This window comes from Pelobates fuscus, chromosome 2, assembly GCF_036172605.1.
Source record: "Pelobates fuscus isolate aPelFus1 chromosome 2, aPelFus1.pri, whole genome shotgun sequence".
NCBI classification, from domain to species: Eukaryota; Metazoa; Chordata; class Amphibia; order Anura; family Pelobatidae; genus Pelobates; species Pelobates fuscus.
Window position 1 is genome coordinate 287,000,457 of NC_086318.1, and position 18,874 is coordinate 287,019,330.

General features: G+C 41.7%; 54 pseudogenes; all 54 read right to left on the reverse strand.

The window, feature by feature from the left end:
- Positions 1–53: 53 nt before the first annotated feature.
- LOC134595726 (5S ribosomal RNA) lies at positions 54–172 on the reverse strand (annotated as a pseudogene).
- A 134-nt stretch (positions 173–306) lies between these two features.
- Positions 307–425, reverse strand: LOC134595877 (5S ribosomal RNA; annotated as a pseudogene).
- A 225-nt stretch (positions 426–650) lies between these two features.
- LOC134592267 (5S ribosomal RNA) lies at positions 651–769 on the reverse strand (annotated as a pseudogene).
- A 225-nt stretch (positions 770–994) lies between these two features.
- LOC134592279 (5S ribosomal RNA) lies at positions 995–1,113 on the reverse strand (annotated as a pseudogene).
- Positions 1,114–1,247: 134 nt separating this feature from the next.
- On the reverse strand, positions 1,248–1,366 carry LOC134597185 (5S ribosomal RNA; annotated as a pseudogene).
- A 134-nt stretch (positions 1,367–1,500) lies between these two features.
- Positions 1,501–1,619, reverse strand: LOC134592291 (5S ribosomal RNA; annotated as a pseudogene).
- A 134-nt stretch (positions 1,620–1,753) lies between these two features.
- On the reverse strand, positions 1,754–1,872 carry LOC134597186 (5S ribosomal RNA; annotated as a pseudogene).
- A 134-nt stretch (positions 1,873–2,006) lies between these two features.
- On the reverse strand, positions 2,007–2,125 carry LOC134594767 (5S ribosomal RNA; annotated as a pseudogene).
- Positions 2,126–2,259: 134 nt separating this feature from the next.
- Positions 2,260–2,378, reverse strand: LOC134597322 (5S ribosomal RNA; annotated as a pseudogene).
- A 134-nt stretch (positions 2,379–2,512) lies between these two features.
- Positions 2,513–2,631, reverse strand: LOC134597454 (5S ribosomal RNA; annotated as a pseudogene).
- Positions 2,632–2,856: 225 nt separating this feature from the next.
- Positions 2,857–2,975, reverse strand: LOC134594946 (5S ribosomal RNA; annotated as a pseudogene).
- A 468-nt stretch (positions 2,976–3,443) lies between these two features.
- Positions 3,444–3,562, reverse strand: LOC134597702 (5S ribosomal RNA; annotated as a pseudogene).
- A 225-nt stretch (positions 3,563–3,787) lies between these two features.
- Positions 3,788–3,906, reverse strand: LOC134597252 (5S ribosomal RNA; annotated as a pseudogene).
- Positions 3,907–4,465: 559 nt separating this feature from the next.
- On the reverse strand, positions 4,466–4,584 carry LOC134594753 (5S ribosomal RNA; annotated as a pseudogene).
- A 225-nt stretch (positions 4,585–4,809) lies between these two features.
- Positions 4,810–4,928, reverse strand: LOC134596015 (5S ribosomal RNA; annotated as a pseudogene).
- Positions 4,929–5,729: 801 nt separating this feature from the next.
- On the reverse strand, positions 5,730–5,848 carry LOC134595878 (5S ribosomal RNA; annotated as a pseudogene).
- Positions 5,849–6,073: 225 nt separating this feature from the next.
- LOC134592302 (5S ribosomal RNA) lies at positions 6,074–6,192 on the reverse strand (annotated as a pseudogene).
- A 134-nt stretch (positions 6,193–6,326) lies between these two features.
- Positions 6,327–6,445, reverse strand: LOC134597187 (5S ribosomal RNA; annotated as a pseudogene).
- A 134-nt stretch (positions 6,446–6,579) lies between these two features.
- On the reverse strand, positions 6,580–6,698 carry LOC134595227 (5S ribosomal RNA; annotated as a pseudogene).
- A 133-nt stretch (positions 6,699–6,831) lies between these two features.
- On the reverse strand, positions 6,832–6,950 carry LOC134597188 (5S ribosomal RNA; annotated as a pseudogene).
- A 134-nt stretch (positions 6,951–7,084) lies between these two features.
- Positions 7,085–7,203, reverse strand: LOC134589536 (5S ribosomal RNA; annotated as a pseudogene).
- Positions 7,204–7,337: 134 nt separating this feature from the next.
- LOC134589242 (5S ribosomal RNA) lies at positions 7,338–7,456 on the reverse strand (annotated as a pseudogene).
- Positions 7,457–7,681: 225 nt separating this feature from the next.
- LOC134598267 (5S ribosomal RNA) lies at positions 7,682–7,800 on the reverse strand (annotated as a pseudogene).
- Positions 7,801–8,186: 386 nt separating this feature from the next.
- LOC134587686 (5S ribosomal RNA) lies at positions 8,187–8,305 on the reverse strand (annotated as a pseudogene).
- A 134-nt stretch (positions 8,306–8,439) lies between these two features.
- LOC134597434 (5S ribosomal RNA) lies at positions 8,440–8,558 on the reverse strand (annotated as a pseudogene).
- A 225-nt stretch (positions 8,559–8,783) lies between these two features.
- LOC134592313 (5S ribosomal RNA) lies at positions 8,784–8,902 on the reverse strand (annotated as a pseudogene).
- A 225-nt stretch (positions 8,903–9,127) lies between these two features.
- On the reverse strand, positions 9,128–9,246 carry LOC134596342 (5S ribosomal RNA; annotated as a pseudogene).
- Positions 9,247–9,632: 386 nt separating this feature from the next.
- Positions 9,633–9,751, reverse strand: LOC134595699 (5S ribosomal RNA; annotated as a pseudogene).
- Positions 9,752–10,219: 468 nt separating this feature from the next.
- LOC134596800 (5S ribosomal RNA) lies at positions 10,220–10,338 on the reverse strand (annotated as a pseudogene).
- Positions 10,339–10,472: 134 nt separating this feature from the next.
- LOC134594558 (5S ribosomal RNA) lies at positions 10,473–10,591 on the reverse strand (annotated as a pseudogene).
- A 134-nt stretch (positions 10,592–10,725) lies between these two features.
- On the reverse strand, positions 10,726–10,844 carry LOC134596490 (5S ribosomal RNA; annotated as a pseudogene).
- Positions 10,845–10,978: 134 nt separating this feature from the next.
- On the reverse strand, positions 10,979–11,097 carry LOC134592325 (5S ribosomal RNA; annotated as a pseudogene).
- Positions 11,098–11,231: 134 nt separating this feature from the next.
- LOC134597026 (5S ribosomal RNA) lies at positions 11,232–11,350 on the reverse strand (annotated as a pseudogene).
- Positions 11,351–11,484: 134 nt separating this feature from the next.
- Positions 11,485–11,603, reverse strand: LOC134589538 (5S ribosomal RNA; annotated as a pseudogene).
- Positions 11,604–11,737: 134 nt separating this feature from the next.
- LOC134589359 (5S ribosomal RNA) lies at positions 11,738–11,856 on the reverse strand (annotated as a pseudogene).
- Positions 11,857–12,081: 225 nt separating this feature from the next.
- LOC134597371 (5S ribosomal RNA) lies at positions 12,082–12,200 on the reverse strand (annotated as a pseudogene).
- Positions 12,201–12,586: 386 nt separating this feature from the next.
- LOC134587687 (5S ribosomal RNA) lies at positions 12,587–12,705 on the reverse strand (annotated as a pseudogene).
- A 134-nt stretch (positions 12,706–12,839) lies between these two features.
- On the reverse strand, positions 12,840–12,958 carry LOC134597435 (5S ribosomal RNA; annotated as a pseudogene).
- Positions 12,959–13,092: 134 nt separating this feature from the next.
- LOC134597437 (5S ribosomal RNA) lies at positions 13,093–13,211 on the reverse strand (annotated as a pseudogene).
- A 225-nt stretch (positions 13,212–13,436) lies between these two features.
- Positions 13,437–13,555, reverse strand: LOC134592336 (5S ribosomal RNA; annotated as a pseudogene).
- Positions 13,556–13,780: 225 nt separating this feature from the next.
- On the reverse strand, positions 13,781–13,899 carry LOC134596333 (5S ribosomal RNA; annotated as a pseudogene).
- Positions 13,900–14,367: 468 nt separating this feature from the next.
- Positions 14,368–14,486, reverse strand: LOC134592347 (5S ribosomal RNA; annotated as a pseudogene).
- A 134-nt stretch (positions 14,487–14,620) lies between these two features.
- On the reverse strand, positions 14,621–14,739 carry LOC134597028 (5S ribosomal RNA; annotated as a pseudogene).
- Positions 14,740–14,873: 134 nt separating this feature from the next.
- LOC134589539 (5S ribosomal RNA) lies at positions 14,874–14,992 on the reverse strand (annotated as a pseudogene).
- A 134-nt stretch (positions 14,993–15,126) lies between these two features.
- Positions 15,127–15,245, reverse strand: LOC134589441 (5S ribosomal RNA; annotated as a pseudogene).
- A 225-nt stretch (positions 15,246–15,470) lies between these two features.
- On the reverse strand, positions 15,471–15,589 carry LOC134597372 (5S ribosomal RNA; annotated as a pseudogene).
- A 386-nt stretch (positions 15,590–15,975) lies between these two features.
- On the reverse strand, positions 15,976–16,094 carry LOC134587688 (5S ribosomal RNA; annotated as a pseudogene).
- A 134-nt stretch (positions 16,095–16,228) lies between these two features.
- Positions 16,229–16,347, reverse strand: LOC134597438 (5S ribosomal RNA; annotated as a pseudogene).
- A 134-nt stretch (positions 16,348–16,481) lies between these two features.
- LOC134597439 (5S ribosomal RNA) lies at positions 16,482–16,600 on the reverse strand (annotated as a pseudogene).
- A 225-nt stretch (positions 16,601–16,825) lies between these two features.
- Positions 16,826–16,944, reverse strand: LOC134592359 (5S ribosomal RNA; annotated as a pseudogene).
- Positions 16,945–17,412: 468 nt separating this feature from the next.
- LOC134598033 (5S ribosomal RNA) lies at positions 17,413–17,533 on the reverse strand (annotated as a pseudogene).
- A 134-nt stretch (positions 17,534–17,667) lies between these two features.
- On the reverse strand, positions 17,668–17,786 carry LOC134596232 (5S ribosomal RNA; annotated as a pseudogene).
- Positions 17,787–18,011: 225 nt separating this feature from the next.
- On the reverse strand, positions 18,012–18,130 carry LOC134592371 (5S ribosomal RNA; annotated as a pseudogene).
- Positions 18,131–18,355: 225 nt separating this feature from the next.
- Positions 18,356–18,474, reverse strand: LOC134594947 (5S ribosomal RNA; annotated as a pseudogene).
- Positions 18,475–18,874: the final 400 nt, after the last annotated feature.

Consider the following 18,874-nt stretch of genomic DNA (forward strand, 5'->3'; position numbering starts at 1 on the left):
GGGAAAAAAGTGGTCTGATTATGACATCATAATGCAAAAAAGAAATAAACAAAAGCTTACGGAACCTGAGGTTCCTAGTTGGTCTCCCATACAAGTACTAACCAGGCCCGAGTCTGTATGGCTTCCGAGATCTGACGAGATCAGGCATTTTCAGACTGGTATGGCCGTAAGTGAAATTAAGAGAATGCGATCTCGCTAATGTTGGTAGAATATCAAACTCTGGTTGCGACAAAAGACAAGACGCTTCTGGATAGGGAAAAAAGTGGTCTGATTATGACATCATAATGCAAAAAAGAAATAAACAAAAGCTTACGGCACCTGAGGTTCCTAGTTGGTCTCCCATACAAGTACTAACCAGACCCGAGTCTGGATGGCTTCCGAGATCTGACGAGATCAGGCATTTTCAGACTGGTATGGCCGTAAGTGAAATTAAGAGAATGCGATCTCGCTAATGTTGGTAGAATATCAAACTCTGGTTGCGACAAAAGACAAGACGCTTCTGGATAGGGAAAAAAGTGGTCTGATTATGACATCATAATGCAAAAAAGAAATAAACAAAAGCTTACGGCACCTGAGGTTCCTAGTTGGTCTCCCATAGGGAAAAAAGGAGTCTGATTATGACATCATAATGCAAAAAAGAAATAAACAAAAGCTTACGGCACCTGAGGTTCCTAGTTGGTCTCCCATACAAGTACTAACCAGGCCCGAGTCTGGATGGCTTCCGAGATCTGACGAGATCAGGCATTTTCAGACTGGTATGGCCGTAAGTGAAATTAAGAGAATGCGATCTCGCTAATGTTGGTAGAATATCAAACTCTGGTTGCGACAAAAGACAAGACGCTTCTGGATAGGGAAAAAAGTGGTCTGATTATGACATCATAATGCAAAAAAGAAATAAACAAAAGCTTACGGCACCTGAGGTTCCTAGTTGGTCTCCCATAGGGAAAAAAGGAGTCTGATTATGACATCATAATGCAAAAAAGAAATAAACAAAAGCTTACGGCACCTGAGGTTCCTAGTTGGTCTCCCATACAAGTACTAACCAGGCCCGAGTCTGGATGGCTTCCGAGATCTGACGAGATCAGGCATTTTCAGACTGGTATGGCCGTAAGTGAAATTAAGAGAATGCGATCTCGCTAATGTTGGTAGAATATCAAACTCTGGTTGCGACAAAAGACAAGACGCTTCTGGATAGGGAAAAAAGTGGTCTGATTATGACATCATAATGCAAAAAAGAAATAAACAAAAGCTTACGGCACCTGAGGTTCCTAGTTGGTCTCCCATACAAGTACTAACCAGGCCCGAGTCTTGATGGCTTCCGAGATCTGACGAGATCAGGCATTTACAGACTGGTATGGCCGTAAGTGAAATTAAGAGAATGCGATCTCGCTAATGTTGGTAGAATATCAAACTCTGGTTGCGACAAAAGACAAGACGCTTCTGGATAGGGAAAAAAGTGGTCTGATTATGACATCATAATGCAAAAAAGAAATAAACAAAAGCTTACGGCACCTGAGGTTCCTAGTTGGTCTCCCATACAAGTACTAACCAGGCCCGAGTCTGGATGGCTTCCGAGATCTGACGAGATCAGGCATTTTCAGACTGGTATGGCCGTAAGTGAAATTAAGAGAATGCGATCTCGCTAATGTTGGTAGAATATCAAACTCTGGTTGCGACAAAAGACAAGACGCTTCTGGATAGGGAAAAAAGTGGTCTGATTATGACATCATAATGCAAAAAAGAAATAAACAAAAGCTTACGGCACCTGAGGTTCCTAGTTGGTCTCCCATACAAGTACTAACCAGGCCCGAGTCTTGATGGCTTCCGAGATCTGACGAGATCAGGCATTTACAGACTGGTATGGCCGTAAGTGAAATTAAGAGAATGCGATCTCGCTAATGTTGGTAGAATATCAAACTCTGGTTGCGACAAAAGACAAGACGCTTCTGGATAGGGAAAATAGTGGTCTGATTATGACATCATAATGCAAAAAAGAAATAAACAAAAGCTTACAGCACCTGAGGTTCCTAGTTGGTCTCCCATACAAGTACTAACCAGGCCCAAGTCTGGATGGCTTCCGAGATCTGATGAGATCAGGCATTTTCAGACTGGTACGGCCGTAAGTGAAATTAAGAGAACGCGATCTCGCTAATGTTGGTAGAATATCAAACTCTGGTTGCGACAAAAGACAAGACGCTTCTGGATAGGGAAAAAAGTGGTCTGATTATGACATCATAATGCAAAAAAGAAATAAACAAAAGCTTACGGCACGTGAGGTTCCTAGTTGGTCTCCCATACAAGTACTAACCAGGCCCGAGTCTGGATGGCTTCCGAGATCTGACGAGATCAGGCATTTTCAGACTGGTATGGCCGTAAGTGAAATTAAGAGAATGCGATCTCGCTAATGTTGGTAGAATATCAAACTCTGGTTGCGACAAAAGACAAGACGCTTCTGGATAGGGAAAAAAGTGGTCTGATTATGACATCATAATGCAAAAAAGAAATAAACAAAAGCTTACGGCACCTGAGGTTCCTAGTTGGTCTCCCATACAAGTACTATTCAGGCCCGAGTCTTGATGGCTTCCGAGATCTGACGAGATCAGGCATTTACAGACTGGTATGGCCGTAAATGAAATTAAGAGAATGCGATCTCACTAATGTTGGTAGAATATCAAACTCTGGTTGCGACAAAAGACAAGACGCTTCTGGATAGGGAAAAAAGTGGTCTGATTATGACATCATAATGCAAAAAAGAAATAAACAAAAGCTTACGGCACCTGAGGTTCCTAGTTGGTCTCCCATAGGGAAAAAAGTGGTCTGATTATGACATCATAATGCAAAAAAGAAATAAACAAAAGCTTACGGCACCTGAGGTTCCTAGTTGGTCTCCCATACAAGTACTAACCAGGCCCGAGTCTGGATGGCTTCCGAGATCTGAAGAGATCAGGCATTTTCAGACTGGTATGGCCGTAAGTGAAATTAAGAGAATGCGATCTCGCTAATGTTGGTAGAATATCAAACTCTGGTTGCGACAAAAGACAAGACGCTTCTGGATAGGGAAAAAAGTGGTCTGATTATGACATCATAATGCAAAAAAGAAATAAACAAAAGCTTACGGCATCTGAGGTTCCTAGTTGGTCTCCCATAGGGAAAAAAGTGGTCTGATTATGACATCATAATGCAAAAAAGAAATAAACAAAAGCTTACGGCACCTGAGGTTCCTAGTTGGTCTCCCATACAAGTACTAACCAAGCCCAAGTCTGGATGGCTTCCGAGATCTGACATATTCAGACTGGTATGGCCGTAAGTGAAATGAAGAGAATGCGATCTCGTTAATGTTGGTAGAATATCAAACTCTGGTTGCGACAAAAGACAAGATGCTTCTGGATAGGGAAAAAAGTGGTCTGATTATGACATCATAATGCAAAAAAGAAATAAACAAAAGCTTACGGCACCTGGGGTTCCTAGTTTGTCTCCCATACAAGTACTAACCAGGCCCGAGTCTGGATGGCTTCCGAGATCTGACGAGATCAGGCATTTTCAGACTGGTATGGCCATAAGTGAAATTAAGAGAATGCGATCTCGCTAATGTTGGTAGAATATCAAACTCTGGTTGCGACAAAAGACAAGACGCTTCTGGATAGGGAAAAAAGTGGTCTGATTATGACATCATAATGCAAAAAAGAAATAAACAAAAGCTTACGGCACCTGAGGTTCCTAGTTGGTCTCCCATAGGGAAAAAAGGAGTCTGATTATGACATCATAATGCAAAAAAGAAATAAACAAAAGCTTACGGCACCTGAGGTTCCTAGTTGGTCTCCCATACAAATACTAACCAGGCCCGAGTCTGGATGGCTTCCGAGATCTGACGAGATCAGGCATTTTCAGACTGGTATTGCCGTAAGTGAAATTAAGAGAATGCGATCTCGCTAATGTTGGTAGAATATCAAACTCTGGTTGCGACAAAAGACAAGACGCTTCTGGATAGGGAAAAAAGTGGTCTGATTATGACATCATAATGCAAAAAAGAAATAAACAAAAGCTTACGGCACCTGAGGTTCCTAGTTGGTCTCCCATAGGGAAAAAAGTGGTCTGATTATGACATCATAATGAAAAAAAGAAATAAACAAAAGCTTACGGCACCTGAGGTTCCTAGTTGGTCTCCCATAGGGAAAAAAGTGGTCTGATTATGACATCATAATGCAAAAAAGAAATAAACAAAAGCTTACGGCACCTGAGGTTCCTAGTTGGTCTCCCATACAAGTACTAACCAAGCCCAAGTCTGGATGGCTTCCGAGATCTGACATTTTCAGACTGGTATGGCCGTAAGTGAAATTAAGAGAATGCGATCTCGTTAATGTTGGTAGAATATCAAACTCTGGTTGCGACAAAAGACAAGATGCTTCTGGATAGGGAAAAAAGTGGTTTGATTATGACATCATAATGCAAAAAAGAAATAAACAACAGCTTACAGCACCTGAGGTTCCTATTTGGTCTCCCATACAAGTACTAACCAGGCCCGAGTCTGGATGGCTTCCGAGATCTGACGAGATCAGGCATTTTCAGACTGGTATGGCCGTAAGTGAAATTAAGAGAATGCGATCTCGCTAATGGTGGTAGAATATCAAACTCTGGTTGCGACAAAAGACAAGACGCTTCTGGATAGGGAAAAAAGTGGTCTGATTATGACATCATAATGCAAAAAAGAAATAAACAAAAGCTTACGGCACCTTAGGTTCCTAGTTGGTCTCCCATTGGGAAAAAAGTGGTCTGATTATGACATCATAATGCAAAAAAGAAATAAACAAAAGCTTACGGCACCTGAGGTTCCTAGTTGGTCTCCCATACAAGTAATAACCAGGCCCGAGTCTGGATGGCTTCCGAGATCTGATGAGATCAGGCATTTTCAGACTGGTATGGCCGTAAGTGAAATTAAGAGAATGCGATCTCACTAATGTTGGTAGAATATCAAACTCTGGTTGCGACAAAAGACAAGACGCTTCTGGATAGGGAAAAAAGTGGTCTGATTATGACATCATAATGCAAAAAAGAAATAAACAAAAGCTTACGGCACCTGAGGTTCCTAGTTGGTCTCCCATAGGGAAAAAAGTGGTCTGATTATGACATCATAATGCAAAAAAGAAATAAACAAAAGCTTACGGCACCTGAGGTTCCTAGTTGGTCTCCCATACAAGTACTAAACAGGCCCAAGTCTGGATGGCTTCCGAGATCTGGCATTTTCAGACTGGTATGGCCGTAAGTTAAATTAAGCGAATGCGATCTCGTTAATGTTGGTAGAATATCAAACTCTGGTTGCGACAAAAGACAAGATGCTTCTGGATAGGGAAAAAAGTGGTTTGATTATGACATCATAATGCAAAAAAGAAATAAACAACAGCTTACAGCACCTGAGGTTCCTAGTTGGTCTCCCATTGGGAAAAAAGTGGTCTGATTATGACATCATAATGCAAAAAAGAAATAAACAAAAGCTTACGGCACCTGAGGTTCCTAGTTGTCTCCCATACAAGTACTAACCAGGCCCGAGTCTGTATGGCTTCCGAGATCTGGCATTTTCAGACTGGTATGGCCGTAAGTGAAATTAAGAGAATGCGATCTCGCTAATGTTGGTAGAATATCAAACTCTGGTTGCGACAAAAGACAAGACGCTTCTGGATAGGGAAAAAAGTGGTCTGATTATGACATCATAATGCAAAAAAGAAATAAACAAAAGCTTACGGCACCTGAGGTTCCTAGTTGGTCTCCCATACAAGTACTAACCAGACCCGAGTCTGGATGGCTTCCGAGATCTGACGAGATCAGGCATTTTCAGACTGGTATGGCCGTAAGTGAAATTAAGAGAATGCGATCTCGCTAATGTTGGTAGAATATCAAACTCTGGTTGCGACAAAAGACAAGACGCTTCTGGATAGGGAAAAAAGTGGTCTGATTATGACATCATAATGCAAAAAAGAAATAAACAAAAGCTTACGGCACCTGAGGTTCCTAGTTGGTCTCCCATAGGGAAAAAAGGAGTCTGATTATGACATCATAATGCAAAAAAGAAATAAACAAAAGCTTACGGCACCTGAGGTTCCTAGTTGGTCTCCCATACAAGTACTAACCAGGCCCGAGTCTGGATGGCTTCCGAGATCTGACGAGATCAGGCATTTTCAGACTGGTATGGCCGTAAGTGAAATTAGGAGAATGCGATCTCGCTAATGTTGGTAGAATATCAAACTCTGGTTGCGACAAAAGACAAGACGCTTCTGAATAGGGAAAAAAGTGGTCTGATTATGACATCATAATGCAAAAAAGAAATAAACAAAAGCTTACGGCACCTGAGGTTCCTAGTTGGTCTCCCATACAAGTACTAACCAGGCCCGAGTCTTGATGGCTTCCGAGATCTGACGAGATCAGGCATTTACAGACTGGTATGGCCGTAAGTGAAATTAAGAGAATGCGATCTCGCTAATGTTGGTAGAATATCAAACTCTGGTTGCGACAAAAGACAAGACGCTTCTGGATAGGGAAAAAAGTGGTCTGATTATGACATCATAATGCAAAAAAGAAATAAACAAAAGCTTACGGCACCTGAGGTTCCTAGTTGGTCTCCCATACAAGTACTAACCAGGCCCGAGTCTGGATGGCTTCCGAGATCTGACGAGATCAAGCATTTTCAGACTGGTATGGCCGTAAGTGAAATTAAGAGAATGCGATCTCGCTAATGTTGGTAGAATATCAAACTCTGGTTGCGACAAAAGACAAGACGCTTCTGGATAGGGAAAAAGTGGTCTGATTATGACATCATAATGCAAAAAAGAAATAAACAAAAGCTTACGGCACCTGAGGTTCCTAGTTGGTCTCCCATACAAGTACTAACCAGGCCCGAGTCTTGATGGCTTCCGAGATCTGACGAGATCAGGCATTTACAGACTGGTATGGCCGTAAGTGAAATTAAGAGAATGCGATCTCGCTAATGTTGGTAGAATATCAAACTCTGGTTGCGACAAAAGACAAGACGCTTCTGGATAGGGAAAATAGTGGTCTGATTATGACATCATAATGCAAAAAAGAAATAAACAAAAGCTTACGGCACCTGAGGTTCCTAGTTGGTCTCCCATACAAGTACTAACCAGGCCCGAGTCTGGATAGATTCAGAGATCTGATGAGATCAGGCATTTTCAGACTGGTATGGCCGTAAGTGAAATTAAGAGAATGCGATCTCGCTAATGTTGGTAGAATATCAAACTCTGGTTGCGACAAAAGACAAGACGCTTCTGGATAGGGAAAAAAGTGGTCTGATTATGACATCATAATGCAAAAAAGAAATAAACAAAAGCTTACGGCACCTGAGGTTCCTAGTTGGTCTCCCATACAAGTACTAACCAGGCCCAAGTCTGGATGGCTTCTGAGATCTGACGAGATCAGGCATTTTCAGACTGGTATGGCCGTAAGTAAAATTAAGAGAATGCGATCTCGCTAATGTTGGTAGAATATCAAACTCTGGTTGCGACAAAAGACAAGACGCTTCTGGATAGGGAAAAAAGTGGTCTGATTATGACATCATAATGCAAAAAAGAAATAAACAAAAGCTTACGGCACCTGAGGTTCCTAGTTGGTCTCCCATAGGGAAAAAAGTGGTCTGATTATGACATCATAATGCAAACAAGAAATAAACAAAAGCTTACGGCACCTGAGGTTCCTAGTTGGTCTCCCATACAAGTACTAACCAGGCCCGAGTCTGGATGGCTTCCGAGATCTGACGCGATCAGGCATTTTCAGACTTGTATGGCCGTAAGTGAAATTAAGAGAATGCGATCTCGCTAATGTTGGTAGAATATCAAACTCTGGTTGCGACAAAAGACAAGACGCTTCTGGATAGGGAAAAAAGTGGTCTGATTATGACATCATAATGCAAAAAAGAAATAAACAAAAGCTTACGGCACCTGAGGTTCCTAGTTGGTCTCCCATACAAGTACTAACCAGACCGAGTCTGGAAGCCTTCCGAGATCAGACGAGATCAGGCATTTTCAGACTGGTATTGCCGTAACTGAAATTAAGAGAATGCGATCTCGCTAATGTTGGTAGAATATCAAACTCTGGTTGCGACAAAAGACAAGACGCTTCTGGATAGGGAAAAAAGTGGTCTGATTATGACATCATAATGCAAAAAAGAAATAAACAAAAGCTTACGGCACCTGAGGTTCCTAGTTGGTCTCCCATACAAGTACTAACCAGGCCTGAGTCTGGATGGCTTCTGAGATCTGACAAGATCAGGCATTTTCAGACTGGTATGGCCATAAGTGAAATTAAGAGAATGCGATCTCGCTAATGTTGGTAGAATATCAAACTCTGGTTGCGACAAAAGACAAGACGCTTCTGGATAGGGAAAAAAGTGGTCTGATTATGACATCATAATGCAAAAAAGAAATAAACAAAAGCTTACGGCACCTGAGGTTCCTAGTTGGTCTCCCATACAAGTACTAACCAGGCCCAAGTCTTGATGGCTTCCGAGATCTGACGAGATCAGGCATTTACAGACTGGTATGGCCGTAAATGAAATTAAGAGAATGCGATCTCGCTAATGTTGGTAGAATATCAAACTCTGGTTGCGACAAAAGACAAGACGCTTCTGGATAGGGAAAAAAGTGGTCTGATTATGACATCATAATGCAAAAAATAAATAAACAAAAGCTTACGGCACCTGAGGTTCCTAGTTGGTCTCCCATAGGGAAAAAAGTGGTCTGATTATGACATCATAATGCAAAAAAGAAATAAACAAAAGCTTACGGCACCTGAGGTTCCTAGTTGGTCTCCCATACAAGTACTAACCAGGCCCGAGTCTGGATGGCTTCCGAGATCTGACGAGATCAGGCATTTTCAGACTGGTATGGCCGTAAGTGAAATTAAGAGAATGCAATCTCGCTAATGTTGGTAGAATATCAAACTCTGGTTGCGACAAAAGACAAGACGCTTCTGGATAGGGAAAAAAGTGGTCTGATTATGACATCATAATGCAAAAAATAAATAAACAAAAGCTTACGGCACCTGAGGTTCCTAGTTGGTCTCCCATAGGGAAAAAAGTGGTCTGATTATGACATCATAATGCAAAAAAGAAATAAACAAAAGCTTACGGCACCTGAGGTTCCTAGTTGGTCTCCCATACAAGTACTAACCAGGCCCGAGTCTGGATGGCTTCCGAGATCTGAAGAGATCAGGCATTTTCAGACTGGTATTGCCGTAAGTGAAATTAAGAGAATGCGATCTCGCTAATGTTGGTAGAATATCAAACTCTGGTTGCGACAAAAGACAAGACGCTTCTGGATAGGGAAAAAAGTGGTCTGATTATGACATCATAATGCAAAAAAGAAATAAACAAAAGCTTACGGCACCTGAGGTTCCTAGTTGGTCTCCCATACAAGTACTAACCAGACCGAGTCTGGAAGCCTTCCGAGATCGGACGAGATCAGTCATTTTCAGACTGGTATTGCCGTAACTGAAATTAAGAGAATGCGATCTCGCTAATGTTGGTAGAATATCAAACTCTGGTTGCGACAAAAGACAAGACGCTTCTGGATAGGGAAAAAAGTGGTCTGATTATGACATCATAATGCAAAAAAGAAATAAACAAAAGCTTACGGCACCTGAGGTTCCTAGTTGGTCTCCCATACAAGTACTAACCAGGCCCGAGTCTGGATGGCTTCCGAGATCTGACGAGATCAGGCATTTTCAGACTGGTATGGCCGTAATTGAAATTAAGAGAATGCGATCTCGCTAATGTTGGTAGAATATCAAACTCTGGTTGCGACAAAAGACAAGACGCTTCTGGATAGGGAAAAAAGTGGTCTGATTATGACATCATAATGCAAAAAAGAAATAAACAAAAGCTTACGGCACCTGAGGTTCCTAGTTGGTCTCCCATAGGGAAAAAAGTGGTCTGATTATGACATCATAATGCAAAAAAGAAATAAACAAAAGCTTACGGCACCTGAGGTTCCTAGTTGGTCTCCCATACAAGTACTAACCAAGCCCAAGTCTGGATGGCTTCCGAGATCTGACATTTTCAGACTGGTATGGCCGTAAGTGAAATTAAGAGAATGCGATCTCGTTAATGTTGGTAGAATATCAAACTCTGGTTGCGACAAAAGACAAGATGCTTCTGGATAGGGAAAAAAGTGGTCTGATTATGACATCATAATGCAAAAAATAAATAAACAAAAGCTTACGGCACCTGAGGTTCCTAGTTGGTCTCCCATACAAGTACTAACCAGGCCCGAGTCTGGATGGCTTCCGAGATCTGCCGAGATCAGGCATTTTCAGACTGGTATGGCCGTAAGTGAAATTAAGAGAGTGCGATCTCGCTAATGTTGGTAGAATATCAAACTCTGGTTGCGACAAAAGACAAGACGCTTCTGGATAGGGAAAAAAGTGGTCTGATTATGACATCATAATGCAAAAAAGCAATAAACAAAAGCTTACGGCACCTGAGGTTCCTAGTTGGTCTCCCATACAAGTACTAACCAGGCCCGAGTCTGGATGGATTCCGAGATCTGATGAGATCAGGCATTTTCAGACTGGTATGGCCGTAAGTGAAATTAAGAGAATGCGATCTCGCTAATGTTGGTAGAATATCAAACTCTGGTTGCGACAAAAGACAAGACGCTTCTGGATAGGGAAAAAAGTGGTCTGATTATGACATCATAATGCAAAAAAGAAATAAACAAAAGCTTACGGCACCTGAGGTTCCTAGTTGGTCTCCCATACAAGTACTAACCAGGCCCAAGTCTGGATGGCTTCCGAGATTTGACGAGATCAGGCATTTTCAGACTGGTATGGCCGTAAGTAAAATTAAGAGAATGCGATCTCGCTAATGTTGGTAGAATATCAAACTCTGGTTGCGACAAAAGACAAGACGCTTCTGGATAGGGAAAAAAGTGGTCTGATTATGACATCATAATGCAAAAAAGAAATAAACAAAAGCTTACGGCACCTGAGGTTCCTAGTTGGTCTCCCATACAAGTACTAACCAGGCCCGAGTCTGGATGGCTTCCGAGATCTGACGAGATCAGGCATTTTCAGACTGGTATGGCCGTAAGTGAAATTAAGAGAATGCGATCTCGCTAATGTTGGTAGAATATCAAACTCTGGTTGCGACAAAAGACAAGACGCTTCTGGATAGGGAAAAAAGTGGTCTGATTATGACATCATAATGCAAAAAATAAATAAACAAAAGCTTACGGCACCTGAGGTTCCTAGTTGGTCTCCCATACAAGTACTAACCAGACCCGAGTCTGGATGGCTTCCGAGATCTGACGAGATCAGGCATTTTCAGACTGGTATAGCCGTAAGTGAAATTAAGAGAGTGCGATCTCGCTAATGTTGGTAGAATATCAAACTCTGGTTGCGACAAAAGACAAGACGCTTCTGGATAGGGAAAAAAGTGGTCTGATTATGACATCATAATGCAAAAAAGAAATAAACAAAAGCTTACGGCACCTGAGGTTCCTAGTTGGTCTCCCATACAAGTACTAACCAGGCCCGAGTCTGGATAGATTCAGAGATCTGATGAGATCAGGCATTTTCAGACTGGTATGGCCGTAAGTGAAATTAAGAGAATGCGATCTCGCTAATGTTGGTAGAATATCAAACTCTGGTTGCGAAAAAAGACAAGACGCTTCTGGATAGGGAAAAAAGTGGTCTGATTATGACATCATAATGCAAAAAAGAAATAAACAAAAGCTTACGGCACCTGAGGTTCCTAGTTGGTCTCCCATACAAGTACTAACCAGGCCCAAGTCTGGATGGCTTCTGAGATCTGACGAGATCAGGCATTTTCAGACTGGTATGGCCGTAAGTAAAATTAAGAGAATGCGATCTCGCTAATGTTGGTAGAATATCAAACTCTGGTTGCGACAAAAGACAAGACGCTTCTGGATAGGGAAAAAAGTGGTCTGATTATGACATCATAATGCAAAAAAGAAATAAACAAAAGCTTACGGCACCTGAGGTTCCTAGTTGGTCTCCCATAGGGAAAAAAGTGGTCTGATTATGACATCATAATGCAAACAAGAAATAAACAAAAGCTTACGGCACCTGAGGTTCCTAGTTGGTCTCCCATACAAGTACTAACCAGGCCCGAGTCTGGATGGCTTCCGAGATCTGACGAGATCAGGCATTTTCAGACTTGTATGGCCGTAAGTGAAATTAAGAGAATGCGATCTCGCTAATGTTGGTAGAATATCAAACTCTGGTTGCGACAAAAGACAAGACGCTTCTGGATAGGGAAAAAAGTGGTCTGATTATGACATCATAATGCAAAAAAGAAATAAACAAAAGCTTACGGCACCTGAGGTTCCTAGTTGGTCTCCCATACAAGTACTAACCAGACCGAGTCTGGAAGCCTTCCGAGATCAGACGAGATCAGGCATTTTCAGACTGGTATTGCCGTAACTGAAATTAAGAGAATGCGATCTCGCTAATGTTGGTAGAATATCAAACTCTGGTTGCGACAAAAGACAAGACGCTTCTGGATAGGGAAAAAAGTGGTCTGATTATGACATCATAATGCAAAAAAGAAATAAACAAAAGCTTACGGCACCTGAGGTTCCTAGTTGGTCTCCCATACAAGTACTAACCAGGCCTGAGTCTGGATGGCTTCTGAGATCTGACAAGATCAGGCATTTTCAGACTGGTATGGCCATAAGTGAAATTAAGAGAATGCGATCTCGCTAATGTTGGTAGAATATCAAACTCTGGTTGCGACAAAAGACAAGACGCTTCTGGATAGGGAAAAAAGTGGTCTGATTATGACATCATAATGCAAAAAAGAAATAAACAAAAGCTTACGGCACCTGAGGTTCCTAGTTGGTCTCCCATACAAGTACTAACCAGGCCCAAGTCTTGATGGCTTCCGAGATCTGACGAGATCAGGCATTTACAGACTGGTATGGCCGTAAATGAAATTAAGAGAATGCGATCTCGCTAATGTTGGTAGAATATCAAACTCTGGTTGCGACAAAAGACAAGACGCTTCTGGATAGGGAAAAAAGTGGTCTGATTATGACATCATAATGCAAAAAAGAAATAAACAAAAGCTTACGGCACCTGAGGTTCCTAGTTGGTCTCCCATACAAGTACTAACCAGGCCCAAGTCTTGATGGCTTCCGAGATCTGACGAGATCAGGCATTTACAGACTGGTATGGCCGTAAATGAAATTAAGAGAATGCGATCTCGCTAATGTTGGTAGAATATCAAACTCTGGTTGCGACAAAAGACAAGACGCTTCTGGATAGGGAAAAAAGTGGTCTGATTATGACATCATAATGCAAAAAATAAATAAACAAAAGCTTACGGCACCTGAGGTTCCTAGTTGGTCTCCCATAGGGAAAAAAGTGGTCTGATTATGACATCATAATGCAAAAAAGAAATAAACAAAAGCTTACGGCACCTGAGGTTCCTAGTTGGTCTCCCATACAAGTACTAACCAGGCCCGAGTCTGGATGGCTTCCGAGATCTGACGAGATCAGGCATTTTCAGACTGGTATGGCCGTAAGTGAAATTAAGAGAATGCAATCTCGCTAATGTTGGTAGAATATCAAACTCTGGTTGCGACAAAAGACAAGACGCTTCTGGATAGGGAAAAAAGTGGTCTGATTATGACATCATAATGCAAAAAATAAATAAACAAAAGCTTACGGCACCTGAGGTTCCTAGTTGGTCTCCCATAGGGAAAAAAGTGGTCTGATTATGACATCATAATGCAAAAAATAAATAAACAAAAGCTTACGGCACCTGAGGTTCCTAGTTGGTCTCCCATACAAGTACTAACCAAGCCCGAGTCTGGATGGCTTCCGAGATCTGAAGAGATCAGGCATTTTCAGACTGGTATGGCCGTAAGTGAAATTAAGAGAATGCGATCTCGCTAATGTTGGTAGAATATCAAACTCTGGTTGCGACAAAAGACAAGACGCTTCTGGATAGGGAAAAAAGTGGTCTGATTATGACATCATAATGCAAAAAAGAAATAAACAAAAGCTTACGGCACCTGAGGTTCCTAGTTGGTCTCCCATAGGGAAAAAAGTGGTCTGATTATGACATCATAATGCAAAAAAGAAATAAACAAAAGCTTACGGCACCTGAGGTTCCTAGTTGGTCTCCCATACAAGTACTAACCAAGCCCAAGTCTGGATGGCTTCCGAGATCTGACATTTTCAGACTGGTATGGCCGTAAGTGAAATTAAGAGAATGCGATCTCGTTAATGTTGGTAGAATATCAAACTCTGGTTGCGACAAAAGACAAGATGCTTCTGGATAGGGAAAAAAGTGGTCTGATTATGACATCATAATGCAAAAAAGAAATAAACAAAAGCTTACGGCACCTGAGGTTCCTAGTTGGTCTCCCATACAAGTACTAACCAGGCCCGAGTCTGGATGGCTTCCGAGATCTGACGAGATCAGGCATTTTCAGACTGGTATGGCCGTAAGTGAAATTAAGAGAATGCGATCTCGCTAATGTTGGTAGAATATCAAACTCTGGTTGCGACAAAAGACAAGACGCTTCTGGATAGGGAAAAAAGTGGTCTGATTATGACATCATAATGCAAAAAAGAAATAAACAAAAGCTTACGGCACCTGAGGTTCCTAGTTGGTCTCCCATACAAGTACTAACCAGACCCGAGTCTGGATGGCTTCCGAGATCTGACGAGATCAGGCATTTTCAGACTGGTATAGCCGTAAGTGAAATTAAGAGAGTGCGATCTCGCTAATGTTGGTAGAATATCAAACTCTGGTTGCGACAAAAGACAAGACGCTTCTGGATAGGGAAAAAAGTGGTCTGATTATGACATCATAATGCAAAAAAGAAATAAACAAAAGCTTACGGCACCTGAGGTTCCTAGTTGGTCTCCCATACAAGTACTAACCAGGCCCGAGTCTGGATAGATTCAGAGATCTGATGAGATCAGGCATTTTCAGACTGGTATGGCCGTAAGTGAAATTAAGAGAATGCGATCTCGCTAATGTTGGTAGAATATCAAACTCTGGTTGCGAAAAAAGACAAGACGCTTCTGGATAGGGAAAAAAGTGGTCTGATTATGACATCATAATGCAAAAAAGAAATAAACAAAAGCTTACGGCACCTGAGGTTCCTAGTTGGTCTCCCATACAAGTACTAACCAGGCCCAAGTCTGGATGGCTTCTGAGATCTGACGAGATCAGGCATTTTCAGACTGGTATGGCCGTAAGTAAAATTAAGAGAATGCGATCTCGCTAATGTTGGTAGAATATCAAACTCTGGTTGCGACAAAAGACAAGACGCTTCTGGATAGGGAAAAAAGTGGTCTGATTATGACATCATAATGCAAAAAATAAATAAACAAAAGCTTACGGCACCTGAGGTTCCTAGTTGGTCTCCCATAGGGAAAAAAGTGGTCTGATTATGACATCATAATGCAAACAAGAAATAAACAAAAGCTTACGGCACCTGAGGTTCCTAGTTGGTCTCCCATACAAGTACTAACCAGGCCCGAGTCTGGATGGCTTCCGAGATCTGACGAGATCAGGCATTTTCAGACTTGTATGGCCGTAAGTGAAATTAAGAGAATGCGATCTCGCTAATGTTGGTAGAATATCAAACTCTGGTTGCGACAAAAGACAAGACGCTTCTGGATAGGGAAAAAAGTGGTCTGATTATGACATCATAATGCAAAAAAGAAATAAACAAAAGCTTACGGCACCTGAGGTTCCTAGTTGGTCTCCCATACAAGTACTAACCAGACCGAGTCTGGAAGCCTTCCGAGATCAGACGAGATCAGGCATTTTCAGACTGGTATTGCCGTAACTGAAATTAAGAGAATGCGATCTCGCTAATGTTGGTAGAATATCAAACTCTGGTTGCGACAAAAGACAAGACGCTTCTGGATAGGGAAAAAAGTGGTCTGATTATGACATCATAATGCAAAAAAGAAATAAACAAAAGCTTACGGCACCTGAGGTTCCTAGTTGGTCTCCCATACAAGTACTAACCAGGCCTGAGTCTGGATGGCTTCTGAGATCTGACAAGATCAGGCATTTTCAGACTGGTATGGCCATAAGTGAAATTAAGAGAATGCGATCTCGCTAATGTTGGTAGAATATCAAACTCTGGTTGCGACAAAAGACAAGACGCTTCTGGATAGGGAAAAAAGTGGTCTGATTATGACATCATAATGCAAAAAAGAAATAAACAAAAGCTTACGGCACCTGAGGTTCCTAGTTGGTCTCCCATACAAGTACTAACCAGGCCCAAGTCTTGATGGCTTCCGAGATCTGACGAGATCAGGCATTTACAGACTGGTATGGCCGTAAATGAAATTAAGAGAATGCGATCTCGCTAATGTTGGTAGAATATCAAACTCTGGTTGCGACAAAAGACAAGACGCTTCTGGATAGGGAAAAAAGTGGTCTGATTATGACATCATAATGCAAAAAAGAAATAAACAAAAGCTTACGGCACCTGAGGTTCCTAGTTGGTCTCCCATACAAGTACTAACCAGGCCCAAGTCTTGATGGCTTCCGAGATCTGACGAGATCAGGCATTTACAGACTGGTATGGCCGTAAATGAAATTAAGAGAATGCGATCTCGCTAATGTTGGTAGAATATCAAACTCTGGTTGCGACAAAAGACAAGACGCTTCTGGATAGGGAAAAAAGTGGTCTGATTATGACATCATAATGCAAAAAATAAATAAACAAAAGCTTACGGCACCTGAGGTTCCTAGTTGGTCTCCCATAGGGAAAAAAGTGGTCTGATTATGACATCATAATGCAAAAAAGAAATAAACAAAAGCTTACGGCACCTGAGGTTCCTAGTTGGTCTCCCATACAAGTACTAACCAGGCCCGAGTCTGGATGGCTTCCGAGATCTGACGAGATCAGGCATTTTCAGACTGGTATGGCCGTAAGTGAAATTAAGAGAATGCAATCTCGCTAATGTTGGTAGAATATCAAACTCTGGTTGCGACAAAAGACAAGACGCTTCTGGATAGGGAAAAAAGTGGTCTGATTATGACATCATAATGCAAAAAAGAAATAAACAAAAGCTTACGGCACCTGAGGTTCCTAGTTGGTCTCCCATAGGGAAAAAAGTGGTCTGATTATGACATCATAATGCAAAAAAGAAATAAACAAAAGCTTACGGCACCTGAGGTTCCTAGTTGGTCTCCCATACAAGTACTAACCAAGCCCAAGTCTGGATGGCTTCCGAGATCTGACATTTTCAGACTGGTATGGCCGTAAGTGAAATTAAGAGAATGCGATCTCGTTAATGTTGGTAGAATATCAAACTCTGGTTGCGACAAAAGACAAGATGCTTCTGGATAGGGAAAAAAGTGGTCTGATTATGACATCATAATGCAAAAAAGAAATAAACAAAAGCTTACGGCACCTGAGGTTCCTAGTTGGTCTCCCATACAAGTACTAACCAGGCCCGAGTCTGGATGGCTTCAAAGAGATCTGACGAGATCAGGCATTTTCAGACTGGTATGGCCGTAAGCGAAATTAAGAGAATGCGATCTCGCTAATGTTGGTAGAATATCAAACTCTGGTTGCGACAAAAGACAAGGCGCTTCTGGATAGGGAAAAAAGTGGTCTGATTATGACATCATAATGCAAAAAAGAAATAAACAAAAGCTTACGGCACCTCAGGTTCCTAGTTGGTCTCCCATACAAGTACTAACCAGGCCCAAGTCTGGATGGCTTCCGAGATCTGACGAGATCAGGCATTTTCAGACTGGTATGGCCGTAAGTGAAATTAAGAGAATGCGATCTCGCTAATGTTGGTAGAATATCAAACTCTGGTTGCGACAAAAGACAAGACGCTTCTGGATAGGGAAAAAAGTGGTCTGATTATGACATCATAATGCAAAAAAGAAATAAACAAAAGCTTACGGCACCTGAGGTTCCTAGTTGGTCTCCCATAGGGAAAAAAGTGGTCTGATTATGACATCATAATGAAAAAAAGAAATAAACAAAAGCTTACGGCACCTGAGGTTCCTAGTTGGTCTCCCATACAAGTACTAACCAGGCCCGAGTCTGGATGGCTTCCGAGATCTGACGAGATCAGGCATTTTCAGACTGGTATGGCCGTAAGTGAAATTAAGAGAATGCAATCTCGCTAATGTTGGTAGAATATCAAACTCTGGTTGCGACAAAAGACAAGACGCTTCTGGATAGGGAAAAAAGTGGTCTGATTATGACATCATAATGCAAAAAATAAATAAACAAAAGCTTACGGCACCTGAGGTTCCTAGTTGGTCTCCCATAGGGAAAAAAGTGGTCTGATTATGACATCATAATGCAAAAAAGAAATAAACAAAAGCTTACGGCACCTGAGGTTCCTAGTTGGTCTCCCATACAAGTACTAACCAGGCCCGAGTCTGGATGGCTTCCGAGATCTGAAGAGATCAGGCATTTTCAGACTGGTATGGCCGTAAGTGAAATTAAGAGAATGCGATCTCGCTAATGTTGGTAGAATATCAAACTCTGGTTGCGACAAAAGACAAGACGCTTCTGGATAGGGAAAAAAGTGGTCTGATTATGACATCATAATGCAAAAAAGAAATAAACAAAAGCTTACGGCACCTGAGGTTCCTAGTTGGTCTCCCATAGGGAAAAAAGTGGTCTGATTATGACATCATAATGCAAAAAAGAAATAAACAAAAGCTTACGGCACCTGAGGTTCCTAGTTGGTCTCCCATACAAGTACTAACCAAGCCCAAGTCTGGATGGCTTCCGAGATCTGACATTTTCAGACTGGTATGGCCGTAAGTGAAATTAAGAGAATGCGATCTCGTTAATGTTGGTAGAATATCAAACTCTGGTTGCGACAAAAGACA